The 16,792-nt window shown below is 39.9% G+C and overlaps 1 long non-coding RNA gene across 1 annotated transcript in view; it reads right to left on the bottom strand.

Annotated features, from left to right (window-relative positions):
- Positions 1-15,477, bottom strand: part of LOC119598915 — a 22,020-nt gene extending 6,543 nt beyond the window's left edge. The window contains exon 1 of the long non-coding RNA XR_005231037.1: positions 15,331-15,477. This is a non-coding gene — a long non-coding RNA (uncharacterized LOC119598915). The remainder of the gene's footprint in view (positions 1-15,330) is intronic.
- Between the last annotated feature and the right edge of the window lie 1,315 nt (positions 15,478-16,792).

Raw genomic sequence — 16,792 nt, 5'->3', positions numbered from 1 at the left:
CCTCCTCGGAAAAGGCTTGACTCGTCATCCTAGACCTGTCGCGGAGGATCGATGAGATGACGGCGCCCTCGAGACCTAACAGGTGATATGGGGGTTTGGTTTCTAGGGGGGCTCTTTCTCGGGTTTCTTTCTCTTTCTCTCTCTCTCTCTCTTTCTCTCTTTCTCTTTCTCTTTCTCTTTCTCTTTCTCTTTCCTTCTCTTCTCTTCTCTCTCTCTCTCTCTCTCTCTCTCTCTCTCTCTCTCTCTCTCTCTCCTCTTCCTCTTCCTCTTCCTCTTCCTCTTCCTCTCCCTCTCCCTCTCTCCCTCCCTTACCCTCTCTCTCTCGAATGAAATTTAAATATCCCTCCCCAGGACACCAAAGATTATCCTCACATGGTTTTCCAACAAGCCACGCCATAGGAAATCCCCTTCCTGTCTACCACTTAATTATTTTTTTCCCGCTTTACTCCGTTATTTGCCTGTATGTTCCTCACTTTCTTCTTACGATTACTATTATTTCTAACAGACTTAAGGAAGCCTCCGCGGACGTTTAGACGCAAAGCACTCTCGTTTTTTTTTTCCTTTTTCCTCCCTTCTCTCTCAGTCGAAATTCATCCCTGAATGGCATCGTCTCTGGCTGCCCGAACAGCGCCCGCACCCTCGCCAGTCGCTCACCTCCTCTCCGGTCGCCCACACGCCCCTCCTCGGCCGCTCCCCCCTACAGGCTGGATTCGCCACCGAGGTAAGGATGCGTGCAAGGAGGGAGAAGAATTAGAACCGTGCGAATTGAGGGTTTTTGCACGTGAGGTAGCGGTTGCGAGAGTGTTGCAGCGCGGGTGGAACTGAAGAGACTTCTTTTCTTTTTCTTTCTTTTTCGTCTTTCTGTATGTCTGTCTCTGTCTTTAGTTCTGTGTGTGTGTGTGTGTGTGTGTGTGTGTGTGTGTGTGTGTGTGTGTGTGTGTGTGTGTGTGTGTGTGTGTGTGTGTGTGTGTGTGTTCATGGTGCGTGCATGCGTGCTTGTATATGTGTATGTCTATATGTGTCTGTGTTTGTGTATGTATGTATGTATGTATGTATGTATGTATGTATGTATATCCCTAGCTGCCCGAATGCAGGCTGGTTACCCGCATCCTATGTCAAACAGCTGCTTTGAGTCACGGCGCTGATTCCCCAACCACAGCATGTATGAAATTAATTTTAGTTAAGCGTTAGTTTACATCATTATTATTTTCTTATAAAAAAAAAATATTTCTGTATAATTATTCATGTAGTCAGCACGAGATTTAAATACAGCAGATATAATTTCCAAGTGGCAGGTCAAAATAACGTTTTGGTTGCCTTAATAAAAAAATAAAATAAGATGTTAATAATAATAAAATAAAATAATAATAATAATGATAATAATAATAATAATAATAAAAATAATAATAATGATAATAATAATAATGATAATAATAATAATAATAATAATAATAACGATAAAATGAAATAATAATAATAATAATAAAATAATAACAATAATAGATAAACAAACCAAAAGAACCATTTGCATAGTAATACACGATAATAATAATAATAATAATGATAATAATAATAATAAATGATGACGATAATAATGATCACAATAAAGCAAAAGAGACCTTTGTTTTTAAATACGCCACCCACCGCCCCAAGCGACCTCGAGCGCCACCTCCGCCAGCCAGCCCCGCAGTACGCTCGCGCCTCGGAACGCCCACACCGACGAGGACGAATAGCTGAGCGTGAGATGCACTGTTCGGCGAAGGCAGACGGAGCCGGAGGGGAAGCGGGAGGGAGCAGAGAGGGAGAGGGGAGGTGAGAGGGAGGGTAGGGAGAGAGGTGGGAGGAAGGAGAGAGGGAGGGGGGGAGGGAGAGGAGGGGAGGAGAGGGAGGGAGAGAGGGAGAGGGGGGAGGGAGAGGGAGGAGAGGAGAGAGAGAGGGAGGGGGGAGAGGAGAGAGAGAGAGAGAGGGAGAGAGAATGAGAGAAATAGGAGAGAGAGAGAAAGAGAAAGAGAAAGAGAGAGAGAGGAATCAGCGATAGATCTATAGGCGGTTAGGGACGTTCACCCGCGCAGTATAACGCCGGAAACGTACACTCAGGTACACACGCTATTACACGCTACACATATCCCAAGTATACAAATACAGACAATTAAAAAAAAAAGTTAAAAACCAACGGTGAATAAGTAGATAAGTTAAGGCTAAAATTAAAGTCAGTAAATGAAGGACCTAAAAATGCAAGATATATATCAGTTGTTCTTAACCTGGGGGGGCGTCAGGAATTTCCAAAAGGGGGGGGGGGGTTACGAGTCCTTGGGAAAATCGGGAATATCTCTAGTTATATTTGTTATTCTGTGAAGGAGAAGGATAGTTATGTGACTAACTCATACTCGATAAAAAAAAATACTAAGAAACATATTTTTAATTTTCTTTAAAATCTGGGAGGGAATTTTATTCAGAGACGGGGGGGGGGGTTAAATTCCTAAAAGGGGCGTGGTATTAGAAAAAAAAAGTTAAGAATCACTAATTAATATTCGTCCTTCTGTCTTCCTCATGTTAATCTTTCCAATATTTTTCTCACATGATTAAGCACTTCACTCTCACCTCTGGGCGTATAGAAATATACAGGTGTCAATCCTTTCTGCCTTCACTGCATTGCATGTCAAAATTTCCATATGTATAGGTCTATATACCTGGTTTATTTGATTGCAGTGTCCCTGTGTTTTCTTCGCTTAGGCATTTCGAAATTTAGAAATTAAAGATGAAGACAAAAGACCCAAAAATATCATATGTAAACATCTACTTTCGTACAGAAAGTTTTTTTTATGAGCTTCTGTCCCTTTATTGGGCTTTACACTTTTCTGTACTTTATATGTGCAGTAATGTACAGTCTAGCCGCAGGAGTTATATACATATTGTATATTGCTTATACAGTCTGACTTACCTGTCTCAGCGGCGTAAAAAAAGGTTAGGAAAGGTATTTGGAGTAACTGTGTATATATATGTGTGTGTGTGTGTGTGTCTATATATATATATATATATATATATATAATATTATATATATATATATATATATTATATTATATATTTGATTTTCGTTCACGTAAATGATAATCTTTGATTCCAGAGTATTAAGAAAGTTCGGGTGTCGATTCGTCTCTCTCACACACTCGCACACACACACACACACAACACACACACAACAAAACCACCTCCCTCTCCTCCCAACCCCCCCAGTCTCTCCTCTCTCTCTCCTCTCTCTCTCTCTCTTTCTCTCTCTCTCTCTCTCTCTCTCATCATTCACATATACAAACATTATTTTATAACAACGCTCTCTAGAACCCCTTTTACTACAAATTCTCTGTACATTCTACTCGCTTTCACACAAAAAAAATTAACATATATAACAAAAAAAGTGACCTTCCAACGCTTTAGCTCCAACGCCTTCAAAAATAATAGCTTTTATAATCTGTAATAGCTTTGTAATCTAAGCCTCGTTACACTGAATAGTCCCTAAGATCCGCGCATTCCATTGCCGAGTATTCCGAGGCTGGGGAATTAGGGATCGCCATGTATCATAGTCATTTTACTGTACATTCACGCTCTTCATTTCTCTTCATTTCTCGTCTCTCGAACAAGAACAGGGTTTTATCTGCAAGAAACTGAATGATACAGTTAATCTTGCGTCATCCTGTGTATAAAGGAGATTTTAGCCTATTCATCTCTTGTTGATTGTTATATATTTCAACCGCTGTTTAGCAGTTTCATGGAATCATGCATCGTAGGCAAATATTTTCGCTGTTTTTTTTCATATTCATTTGTATAAAACGGTAGATTATGATACAACTTGTAGAGACTTTTAACCTATTGGTAATTTTTATATTGCATTTTTCTGCTCTTTACTTATCATGTATGATATTGTGAGGACATTTATGTATATAAGGCAACTGCCTGCTTTTATTTAATAAAGTGTTAAATTCCTGCTGAAATTACTTTAACTGTCTCTCATTTGTTCCTGTACTAACATCTAAAAGTCAACAAATAGTCAACGATTCTACGTGAACTCAAAAAGTGATTTGTGACCCTTTATAAACTCAACTAGTGATCTCAGATCCTTTTTAAACTAAACTATTGATCTCTGATCCTTTATAAACTCAACTTGTGATCTTTAATCCTTTAGAAATTCAACATATTCTCTGTAGAATACACGAATCAGCCAGAAACAGCATATACAGTTTATACAATGCATGCAAATTGCTGAAACCTATGTAAGCCTTTACCCTGGGTCTTTGAATACCTCTGTGTCTCTCTGTAATATTTCCTGCTGATTTAACGCGGCAGGACCATCCCTATGTCATACAAAATACCCGTTGTGGACTTGTTTCCCTCAAGGTAGCATCGCCTTGTTAATCTGAAATATTGATGTTTAATTTAATGTTTATTCCTCCCACCCACCCCCCTCCTCCTTCCCTTTCGCACCCCCTCCCCCCTCAGAGAACGTCTTATACCTCCACCCCGCAGAACCATGAACACTCACGCAACCTCCCCCCCCCCTCATACAACCTCTACGCCTGTACCCGACACCCTTTCCCCTCCCTCTCCACCCGCCCCCAGCCAGCCGACCCACGACCGCGCTGCCGAGTCGGCTCCCCTCGCCCGGCATCACGCAAGCGCTTCCCCAACAATGCTGAGGCGTCAGTTCCTGGGATGAAAGCGAGGCATCGACGCAAGTACACGAGGAAGTTATATCAGAACAGAAGGGAAGAACAATGAAAAAAAAATCTACCCAGCCGCAGTGGAAGACGCAAATCATCACCAAGTCCTGGAATTAGGAAAACAAATTAAATCAGCTCATAAATAAACCTACCAGGATCACAGAAACACACCTCATCGTGATGGGCGTCATAATTCAAACAATCTGACCTCATTAGTATAGACGCATCCCTGTCAAATTGCAGACCACGAACTATTAACTATGACAATAGATATAAAGAGATCCAAGCGACAACCTGTCATAAAAACTTCCCGTGACCTGACAAATTACGACCCCTAATCACTTTGTCAAAATATTAGTGCCAGCCAGTCGGCCTCTCTCAGAGATTCTTACAACAGATGACGTTAACAGACAAGTAAACATTCTCCCGAACGTTTGAAAAATAGTATAGATGCCACTGCCCCCCCTTAAAACCAAAATTGTTAGACGCCCCCCGCCCCATGGATAAATGAGGATATCAAAAGAGCTATACATGACCGAAACAGCACTCACAAATTTCTCAAAACAAATAGAACCGACATCGCCCTTCATTCTGAGTATAAACAAGAAAACAAAAGTTAAAACATTAATCCAATCAGCAAAAACAATTATTTTCAAAATAAGTTCAATGACTGTAAACACGACACCAATGAAACATTAACGTTAGCACCAAACAAAACACACCACACAGACACGTCCCTAGATTCCTTAAGTAGTATAGAACCTCTAAACGACTACTTTGCAAATATCGGTAGACTCCCTATGAAGAGACAGCTGCTTCCTTGGCCCCACAAAACACAAGGAAAAGTCCTCAACAAATGCTTTCAGACCACAGCCAATAGGAGTGAAACAACAGCCTTAACAATAAAACATTTACGTGAAACGAATGCTGCCGGAGTGGATAACATTGCTTTTCGATCCATCAAAGAAAGCTTACTCGTAATTACATTCTATTTAACTGTCATTATAAACACATCTATAGTCACCGGTACTTACCCATCACTGTGGAAAAAAGACATAACACTCATTTCAAATCAAGAGATGCAGAACAATGAACAATTACCGTCCTATAACTCTACTCCCAGTGTTATCTAAAGTGCTAGAAAAAATTGTTGCAAATCGGCTATCAATATTCTTAGAATCTAATCACCTTATTTCTGAAACGTAACATGGGTTTAGATGTAAGTTAGCCACTGAAACAGCCTTAATAAAAATCACAAACAAAATTCATGATAACATAGACAAGAATCAAATAAATCTCACATTGTGTGATCTCTCTAAAGCCGTGGTTTCAGCACCAGGATCAGCGAACATCAAGCTGACATCCGTCACCACAGGACTTCCAACGCCATGGTGGCACATGTAGATGAAACTGGACATCTACCGAACTGGAGGGAAGCAGAAATAGTCCATGGAGGACTGAACAAACTAAAAAGAAAAATTATAGAGGCAGCATACATCGCGACGGAGAGTAATGTCAACACGGCATCGGGCAGGCTCAAATTATCCAAGGTCACGGCAACAATTCCGCGAGCAACGAATAGGAGGTCACAGTCAGGTATTTTGTCAGCTCACGTCTGATATATATTTTCTATGTAATTTCTCTGATATATGTATTTCTGACGAAGACGCAATCGAAACCGGCCAAACAAGATATTCCTTCTCATTCATACCTTTTCTACGTATGCATGTATGTGTGTATGTATGTATGTATGTATGTATGCATGCGTGTATGTATGTATGTATGTATGTATGTATGTATGTATGTATGTATGTATGTATGTATGTATGTAGTAGTATTAGAGAGAGAGAGATTGAGAGAGAGAGAGAGTAAAGAGAGAGAGAGGCAGAGGGATAGACAGACCGACAGGGACGGAGACAGAGACAAAGATATACAGAAAGAGAAACAGAGACAGACAGACAAACAATGAAGCAAAATAAAGAGAATACATAAACCCATGAAAAAATCAAAGAAGAAAAATAAGAGTGAAAGAAAGAAAGAAGAAGAAGAAGGAGAAGAAGAAGAAGAAGAAGAGAAGAAGAAGAAGAAGAAAATCACACGTTGATTCCATTAAGATAAACACCAGGAGTCAATTGCATGCATGTCTAATTTTGATGATTGCGATGAAATGAGTCCCTTAAAGGTGGTGTTTGTTGACATGATCTGGCGTCAATTTAAGGTAATTAGGATGCCTCCAAAAGGGATTCGGAATGTCGATAGGGATAAAGAGGGAAAATTCAGTTTCGTCAAATATATCGAATTGTTAGAAGACATATTCCTCCCATCAATGCATGCTATACCTAGGCCTTCCCAGAAAACTCTGGCCCGAGGATTAGACAAGATTTATGGAATGGTAGATATTTCTTATTTTAAGTATGGCAGTTTTTTCTGAAAATAATAATAACAATGAAATAACAATGCCTTAAAAAAACATCGAGTGGAGTCTTGTGTTCACTAACGACCCCGCTCACCTTTTGCATACTCTGACCACAATAAGTATATGCTATATATAAATACATACGTGATCCTATAGCAGTATTATCCATTCCCAGCTTCTTCATTATGCTGATTATAAGCAAATTACGTATTCTGGCGCTAATGATCAAATTCTCGCTTTTTCAGTTATTTCTCAGCAATGATCAGCGGGAAACGTGCCTAATGCACATAAGCTAATCGACATTCTGACCGGTATGACAGCTTGTAACGAATCATCAAAGCGATTACTATAATAACCCTTGATTATGTATACAAACTTATTATCATAGAGCTTTAGTAGCCAGTATCGTATGCAGAATCTGAAGTTACGCTGCTCTCATTTTTCATTTACTCAGAAACCACTCAGCATCTTTACCAAACATGATCATACGGTTTAAAAGCTTTATTCTCTCAGCATCAAACACATTTTCCGTAGGATATTTGAAAATAAGGTTAAAGGCAGTCTTAAAATTGGATGACAATTGACATCACAGATATTAATCGAGCGTGGAAGATATATATGTGTGTGTGGTGGAGAGGTCCACGGCTGCTCAAACATGAGCATACCGTTATTGATGATGATATGTATATAGCCAATGTGCTGTTCCCCTGGACAAGCAACTGCACCATGATAGCCTACAGGTAACCCGATTCGGAATACGTGAAACTATAGTTAGCAGGCGGTGGATGCGGATTTCAGGCAGGAGCAGAAAGTGCGCTCACTGTTGAACCCCGCGATGCTGAGCATTTGACGTCACGGTCAAAGGTCAAGAATCAACCGTCTAGTACAGGCGCTGCTACCGAAGAGGAGGATGACCTCTTCTTCGTCAATCAAAGGTCAAGGTCTCAAAGGATCCGGTGTGGTGTGTGTCTATGTGTGTGTGTGTGTGTGTGTGTGTGCGTGTGTGTGTTTACGTGTGGTGTACGAGTGCATGCGTATTATCAGGGTTTATGTCTACGTTCGTGTGTTTGTGTGTACGTGTATATGCGTATGTATGAGTGTGTGTGCCACACACTCATACATACGCATAACGCACTGCTTAAGAAACAATTCCCCCTGGATATCTGAAAAAACACTAAGTGAAATTGAAACAAGAAGATGCCTAAAATCAAAGGGTATCAATAATTCAGTTGAAAAGGTAATTTACAAAAAACAAAATACAAAAATTCAAAGATTATTGCGACAAGATAAGGAAAAATATTTAAATGAACATTGCCAGAGAATTGAAAACTGTTCTATCAATAAGACAACTAAAGAACTCTACCAAGGAGTACGAAGCATCACACGAAAATTTAAACCTACAATGGACACTATCAAAACTGCAGATGGACTTGTTTTGTGTGATGGAAGGGAAGTCAAAGATAGATGGAATCAATATTGTTCCAACCTATACAAAAAGAATAAAGATCTAACAACAACATTAATTGGACTCAATGACAACGAAGATGAACCACCGCCACTACTAGACGAAGTTATAAAAGCCATAAAAGAAGTAAAGAATAACAAGAGCCCCGGAATAGATGAAATAACAGCAGAACTAATTAAGAATGCTGGCGAAAGTGTTGAATACTTCTACAAACTCTGCACAAAAATAGGAATAAAAGAAAATGGCCAGAAGACTGGGTAAAATCAATCTTTACTCCCATAGCTAAAAAAGGTGACGCACTCCAATGCAACAATAATAGGACAGTTGCATTAATAAGTCACAGCAGCAAAATTTTGTTGAAAATTATTGCTGAAAGAATGAAGTTGAAGTTAAGAGAGGAAATTGCAGACGAACAAGCAGGTTTTCGCCCTGGAAAAGGTACCAGAAACCAGATTCTAAATTTAAAATTGATCATAGAGAAAAACAGAGAACATCAAAAAGACCTATACCTATGTTTCATCGATTATGTGAAAGCTTTTGATACTGTTGATCACGATATCCTCTGGAATAACATGAACGATATGAAGTTTCCAAAACACATCATCCAACTAATAAAAAGCCATGTATGACCAACAACAAGCTGCTGTAAGAACCACTTATGGGTTAACAGAATGGTTCGAAGTCAAACAAGGAGTGCGACAGGGTTGCATTTTGTCTCCGCACCTCTTTAACATATATTCTGAAACTATTATGAGAGGTGCTCTAGAGAATTTTGAAGGAACTGTAGATGTTGGAGGATACAAAATATCAAATCTGAGGTACGCCGATGATATAGTTTTGATTGCCAGCAGTATCACTGAACTACAACAACTACTAGATAAAGTTAGAGAAGCAAGCGAAAAGGCTGGCTTGTTTCTTAATGCCAAGAAAACTAAGATCATGAAGATTCAAAGATAACCGGCAATGAACAGTGATGAACATGTTACAATCAATGGAATGATTGTGGAAAATGTGAAAGAGTTCACTTATCTTGGAGCTGTTTTAACTAATACATATGATGATTCACCGGAGATAAAAAGAAGAATTGCCATTGCCAAAAAACGCCACAATTGCTCTCAATAACATTGGAAAGACCGAAGCATTAACCTTACGGACAAAAGCTAGGTTATTGAACTCATTAGTTTCCCAATTGCATCATATGGTTCTGAGTGTTGGGTGCTGAAGTAGATAGACAAGAAAAAGATCAATAGTTTTGAAATGTGGTGTTACAGACGAGTACTGCGTATTAGCTGGACAGAGAAGAAGACAAATGATGAAGTGCTGAGAAAAATAAATTGTAAAGACCGGCTGTTGGACATCTTGAACAGGAGGAAATTAAAGTTTATTGGTCATGTGATGAGAAGTAAAAGTATTGAGAAAAACTTGCTGACAGGGATGGTGATAGGAAACAGAGGAAGAGGCAAACCAAAGACAAGACTGAGCGACAATATCAAAGATATTTGCGGGTTTTCGATGGTACAAGTGGAAAGAAAAGCGTAAGATCGAGTTTAGTGGCGAAGGATGGTGGGAGGGTCCACGGCTGCTCAAACATGAGCATAACCGTTATTGATGTTGATGATGTTTGTGCGTGTGTCTTTGTGTGTGTACGTGTGTATGTGTATGTGTGTGCGTGCGTGGGCGCGTTTCTGTATAAGTGTGTTCGTGCGTGTGTGTGTGTGTGTGTGTGTGTGTGTGTGTGTGTGTGTGTGTGTGTGTGGTGTGTGGTGTGTGTGTGTGTGTTTACGTGTGTATGTGTATGTGTGTGCGTGCGTGGGCGCGTTTCTGTATGTGTGTTCATGCGTGTGTGTTTGTTCATACTAAGTTTGTGTGTGTGTGTATGTTTATGTTTGTGTATGTGCGTGTGCGTGTGTTTGTATATACTCGTATGTATGTATATAAGCACGGAATTTGCATGTATGTCGGTGTGCGTGTATAAAAATCTTGCCTTGTGTGTGTGCTGGTGTGTGTGTGTGTGTGTCCCTGTGTATATGTGTGTATACAAACACACGCACAGCACACACACACACACACAACACACACAACACACCACAAACACACACACACACACAAACTTAGTATGAACAAACACACACACACACAACACACTCACACACACACACACACACACACACACACTCACACACACACGCACACACACACACACACGCACACGTACACACGCACGACACACACACACACTCACAAACACACACACCAGCACACACGTACACACGCACGCACACACAGAAGGCAAGATTTTTATACATACTAAGTTTGTGTGTGTGTGTATGTTTATGTTTGTGTATGTGCGTGTGCGTGTGTTTGTATATACTCGTATGTATGTATATAAGCACGGAATTTGCATGTATGTCGGTCGTGTATAAATTTGCTGGTGTGTGTGTGTGTGTGTCCCTGTGTATATGCACACGCACACACACACACACACACACACACACACACACACACACACACACACACACACACACACACACACACACACACACACACACACACTCACACACACACGCACACACACACACACACGCACACGTACACACGCACGCACACACACACACACTCACAAACACCCCACACCAGCACACACGTACACCGCACGCAAAACAGAAGCAAGATTTTTATACATCAAGGCAACACAATTCCTTGCTTTTAAACATATACGAGCATATAAACACAGCAAGCAATACGACACACAAACAATCACAACACATTACACACTAAGTTGTGGTTGTATGTAAAACAACTACACGCACGAAACACACACCACAGAAACCGCTCACACAGCACGCACACACACAACACACTAAACACAACACACACACACACAACAACACACCACAAACTTAAAACAACACAACACGCACACGCACACACACTCATACATACGCTATCACGTACACACACACACACAACCCAAAAAACCCTGAACACACACCACACCCACACAACACAACACACACACACACATAAACACACAACACACACTAACACAACACCACACACACACTAACACACACATCCACCACCCGACAACACCACGCACGCACCCCAACGCACAACACACAAACACACAAAAACAACACATTCAGCGGACACGCCGCAACACATACACTACACCACACAGCAAAGACACACACTCACCAACAACCAAGGCACCCGAAGGCTTCCCCGAACACATTCGAAACGAGACATTACTCGGCAACGATGGCGACGCAGGAGGACGTGTATTCCATGTACCACAAGGATAATATGATGTACTACGTGGACCTCACGTGCGAGGGCGAAAAGACAACCTTCTTTGTGGACACTGGCTTCTGTACGTAACGATTACCCCTGAATAGCTGAAGAAATGGGGCAAGTTTAAGCCTGGAGAAGATTTCGCATCTGTAGATTTTGAGTTCCATGGCACAGTTTATGAGCATACTTGTATAGTCGAAGACTATGATTGTAACTACTTGGGCATGGACATTTTGCACTATTTTAACTGCACCTTAAATCTATAGGACGACACCTTGACCTTCCGTGACTTTAACGACGATTATTTCGATAAGGTGCGATGAATTTATGTTTGAAACAGTGACCGTCAATGGCAAAGACGTGGATGTGTTCATTGATACAGGTTAGACAGGGTATATTATGGGTAACATGGAGGTAGCACAGAAGCTGAATTTGGTTTTACATGATGTAACACACCTAAATTTGAAGCTCGAACACGTATCAGACACTGTACAGGTGAAATTTAAAAGTTATCTTAATCACATGAAGATCAAGGATCGTGAATGGGGACTGGTGACCTACGTTGTAGATGACGCCGACTTAACTCTCTCTGTAGGGGTGGCGGCCATACGCGGAGCGATAATACATCTTTACCACGACGGATCGCACGAAATGCTCCTCTCTGGAAAGCTCGACCTTGAGGAGGAGGAAAGGAACTTTATTTCATGAAAATGAAGTAATAATACGTCACGAAATATGGGTCGAAACAGAAGAGGATGAGCCTGACACGAATATCTAGAACTGACAGAATTGACGCCCGCGTTGCAGAAGGTCCACGTCATGGATGCACACTCACTAAGCTTTTGAGTCATTTCGTTTCTAGTTGATGATGCATGCATATTTGTGCCATCACCGATGCGGTGTTTGACGAACTAAGTGGCGCCTTATCTTATTGTGGTGCCTGTCTTGGCGCCATGTGAAAAAAAAATAAAAAAAAAAAAAAAAAAAAAAAAAAAAAAAAAATATAATATATATATATATATATATATAAATATATACATATATATAAATATAATATATATATAAATATATATATATATAACATGAACTACCGTTAAAATAATAATACTGAAGATGAATAATTCAATGCAGCATTGTTATCGTATAAACCCTCCCTAACCAGGAGTGACCTAGGTTCGAGTCCTGGTCAGGAGGGTTGTTATTTATATATTACATATACACACTGCATACAAGTGTGTATGTGTCGCATGTGCACGCGCATCTCGTATGCTTGTCATTTCTTGCGTATGTGTGTGTATGTATATTACACACACACACAACACATACACATTAAAAAAAAAAAAAAAAAAAAAAAAAAATATATAATATATATATTTATATATATATATATATATATATATATATATATATATATTATTCTTCAGTATGTATGTAGATTGTAGATGTAATTTAGATCCGTTTTTGTTAAAGACACACACAACCAAAACATGAAACATAAATTGTCATTACGTTTGTGTATGTGTATGGTACTAAAACCACACAACACAATCTCTGACACAACTCAACGTACTCACTCCAAGAGCATTTCAAAATGAAAACTAATAGTATCATGCTGTGACAACGGCGGCTCAGACATAACTACGTTAAAGAGATATTTTATAATGTGTCGTGTGTGATGTGTAGGTAAGTGTTGCGTGTGCTGTTGTGTAACGTGTAGTTGAAAATGTTGTTGTGTGGTGCGTGTGTGTGTGTTGTGTGTGTGTGTGGTCGTGTGTGTGTGTGTGTGTTGGTTGTCGTGTGTTCTGGTGTGTGTGTGCTGTGTTGTGGTGTTTGTGGTTCTGTGTTTTAATATGTGTGATCGTACAGTTAGTGTAGTATGTCTATGTGTATGTTGTTTTATATTATGCATGTGCCTGTGCGTTTATATGCATATGTATGTATATGTATGAGTATATACACGTGTTATATGTGCATTTCCTTCCAGAACACTGCTATACTAACATTTTAAGCATGAAAGTTTTAAGATCCATTATTTTCACTCGTTAAATTAGGAATTGTTAATTCAAATAATCTTCTACTTGTGAATTAACTATTACCTTTAATATCAGGAACGTTCTACCCCAAGGTTTTAAATAGGTCCTGAAAATCCTCATGATGACTTCAGTTAATTTTGCTTTCTTGGCATATGTTATCAGTATGGATAATCAATCAAAATACAAAATGTAAATCCTTTGAAGATATTTTCTCGTATTAATATATTTCATATCATATTTCAATTCATATCAGATCATTCAGAATCAATTGTCTGTGTTAAACATATGCAGGATTTAATGTTCATTTACTGAAAGAGGAAGTGATGACAGGGAAGAGTAACAACGAAACACTAAGGCTATTTTCTTGCCTTTATTTGGTCAAATACTCTACAACAGAATTAATAAAAAAACATGAAAGGTAATAGAGAGCAAAGTGGCATAAAAGGCGCAATGGGGCAGGCTGATTCTTTTCTCCTTCTTCTTCTCCATCCTCCCTCTTTCCTCCCTTCTCCTCCCCCCTCCCCCTTTCTCCTACTCCTCTTCTCCTCCTCCTGGAGCAATGGGGGTCTCACCCGGTTACTGCCGAGGACCTGGAGGCGGCTGCAGTCTTTTCTGCCACAAGAGAAAAAAGGCATGGACCTCAAATTACATGACATATTTTAAAACACAGGCAAAACAGTGAAAAAAACATGGGCCACACACAAAGAGATTTTTTTTTTTCTTTTTTTACGATAGGTTCATGTTTGAGCCGTCGTGGTCACAGCATGATACTTAATTGTAGTTTTCATGTTTGTGATGCACTTGGAGTGAGTACATAAATATACAATAATGACGCTACAATTACAGTGAAAGATAAAATACATAACTTCAGTAAACATAATCACAGTAAAACATACGTAACTCCACATAAACAAACAAACAAAAGAAGAAACAAAAACAATATAATCAAGGCTATGCTAACATGAAAACATAATTTCCCTTTGACCTACCTCTCGCGCGGGTTGGTCGAGCGCACGACTCTGCCGTGCCTGATGTCTGCGGGGCGAGGCAGGTGGAGCGCCTTTTCCCCGGACACGGCAGAGTCGTCGAGTAATCTAGTTGTTTCGTGCCTGCATCTCAGCCTGCGCCTCCTGCGCCGCCTTCGCCCATACTGCCTCCTGTGCAGCTTGCATTGCCTCCCTTTCCTGTCTCTCGGCTTGTTTCTGCAGATCAAGCGTTTTCTTCTTCACTTCGTCTGGAATGAGAAAAGAGAAAAATAATATTAAGAGAAGACAATATTAATGCTTAGGATATGAATCACAGCGACAATATCTGTGAAAATAAGTTAAAAACGTCTAAGTAGTATAAATAAGGATAATACAACAATGGTGATTGTGCAATATTTGTAGTGGTAACGAAACTCATACATACCTCCTTCTCTTCTCCTCGCTTCCATTCGCGCACATGTGCTAGCTATAAAGAAAAAATATATATGCTTAGAAAAACAATAAAAAGTAAAATCCCTATGTGCACAATTTATGTATGATTCAGTATTCGACATCTTTAATGAATGAAGAATAGTAATCAAAGAAAACAAATTAAGCAAAAACAGGAAAGCAAAAGTAATTTACAATGCAGGGGCCCAGAAGATGGCCCTGGGGACTGGGGAAGGTTCAAGGACGTTTCGTCGTCGTCGATGGGTGCCGTGTCGTTTCTGACTTTGGCCACATTTATGGTATTTTCCAGGGGCGGCAGTTGTATCATCTCAAACAGGTCGCCAAAAAATTTCCCCCGTCTGCCAGGACTTGGTGTTTACAGCCGTTGTCGACCCCCTTTTTTGCCACCCAAATCTTCCCCGTGATGGCCTGAAAATTTTCTCAAAAGCTTTCTTCCTCATAAAAGTCAAAAAAAAAAAAAAAAAAAAAAAAACGCTCGGGATCACCTTTTTTTCTTTTTTTAAAACCTCTTCCTTGCTAAATTTTTCAGCCGAAACCTTAGGGATCCATCTCAGGGAAACCCATTTTTGCAGCGACAACCCTTTTTCCGTTGCTTTGCTGATTTTTTCCAAAGAAACACTTTGGGGGGAGGAGTTTGTTGCTCCAGGCATTTCAGAGATTGATTTGGGTTTTAAAATTTATGACTTTTGAGGTTAGGAGTTTGCCCTTGATTTTTTGTTTTTCGCCAAAAACCCCAAATTTTTCCCGGGGATTTCCTTTCTGATTTTATGGAGGGGGGGCTACCTGCCCTTTTGGTTCTTCCCTCCAAGTTTTTTTGGGATTTTTGGGGTTTTTTTTTTTCTTGCAGATTTTTGGGTGAAAGAATTTTTCTGTTATTTCATGAACAGCTTTTTTTACTTCTCTTTTTAACATTCCATGATTTCCCTTTAGTGATCTTCAGTCTCGCAATGATGGCAGGGTCGTCTGCATATTTTTAAAAAATTTTTATTGACCCCCTCCTATTTTTTAAAACCCTCCATGTGTGCAATGTTATTTTAAACGAAACCCCCGGGACAAGAGAAAAAATTCCCATGATAGTTTCACAACCCTTTTCTAAGCAAGGGGAAAAGTTTAGGGTACCCCAAAAAAAAGGGGCGACAACGGCTGCCTGCACCAAGTCACTGGCAAGACAGGTGAATTTGCGACCTGTTGAGATGATTCAAATGACGGGGCCATCGTGAGAGGGCCCAACTGTGACAGCCAAAAGCAGAAAACTGACAGGGCACCCATCGACGGGCGATGCGTTTAAAAAGACACCAAAAACATCCGTAAATTAGGGCTTTCTTCAAAATCGAAAAAAAATTTGCCTATCTCACGCACAAATTTCCCCATCACTTATAAAAAATAAACAATTTTGCCCCCACCAATTTTGCAACAATCCCTTTTCCCCTTGCGGA

The sequence above is a fragment of the Penaeus monodon genome, chromosome 42 (assembly GCF_015228065.2).
Source record: "Penaeus monodon isolate SGIC_2016 chromosome 42, NSTDA_Pmon_1, whole genome shotgun sequence".
Classification (NCBI taxonomy): domain Eukaryota; kingdom Metazoa; phylum Arthropoda; class Malacostraca; order Decapoda; family Penaeidae; genus Penaeus; species Penaeus monodon.
This window is presented reverse-complemented; position numbering and strand designations above follow the sequence as displayed.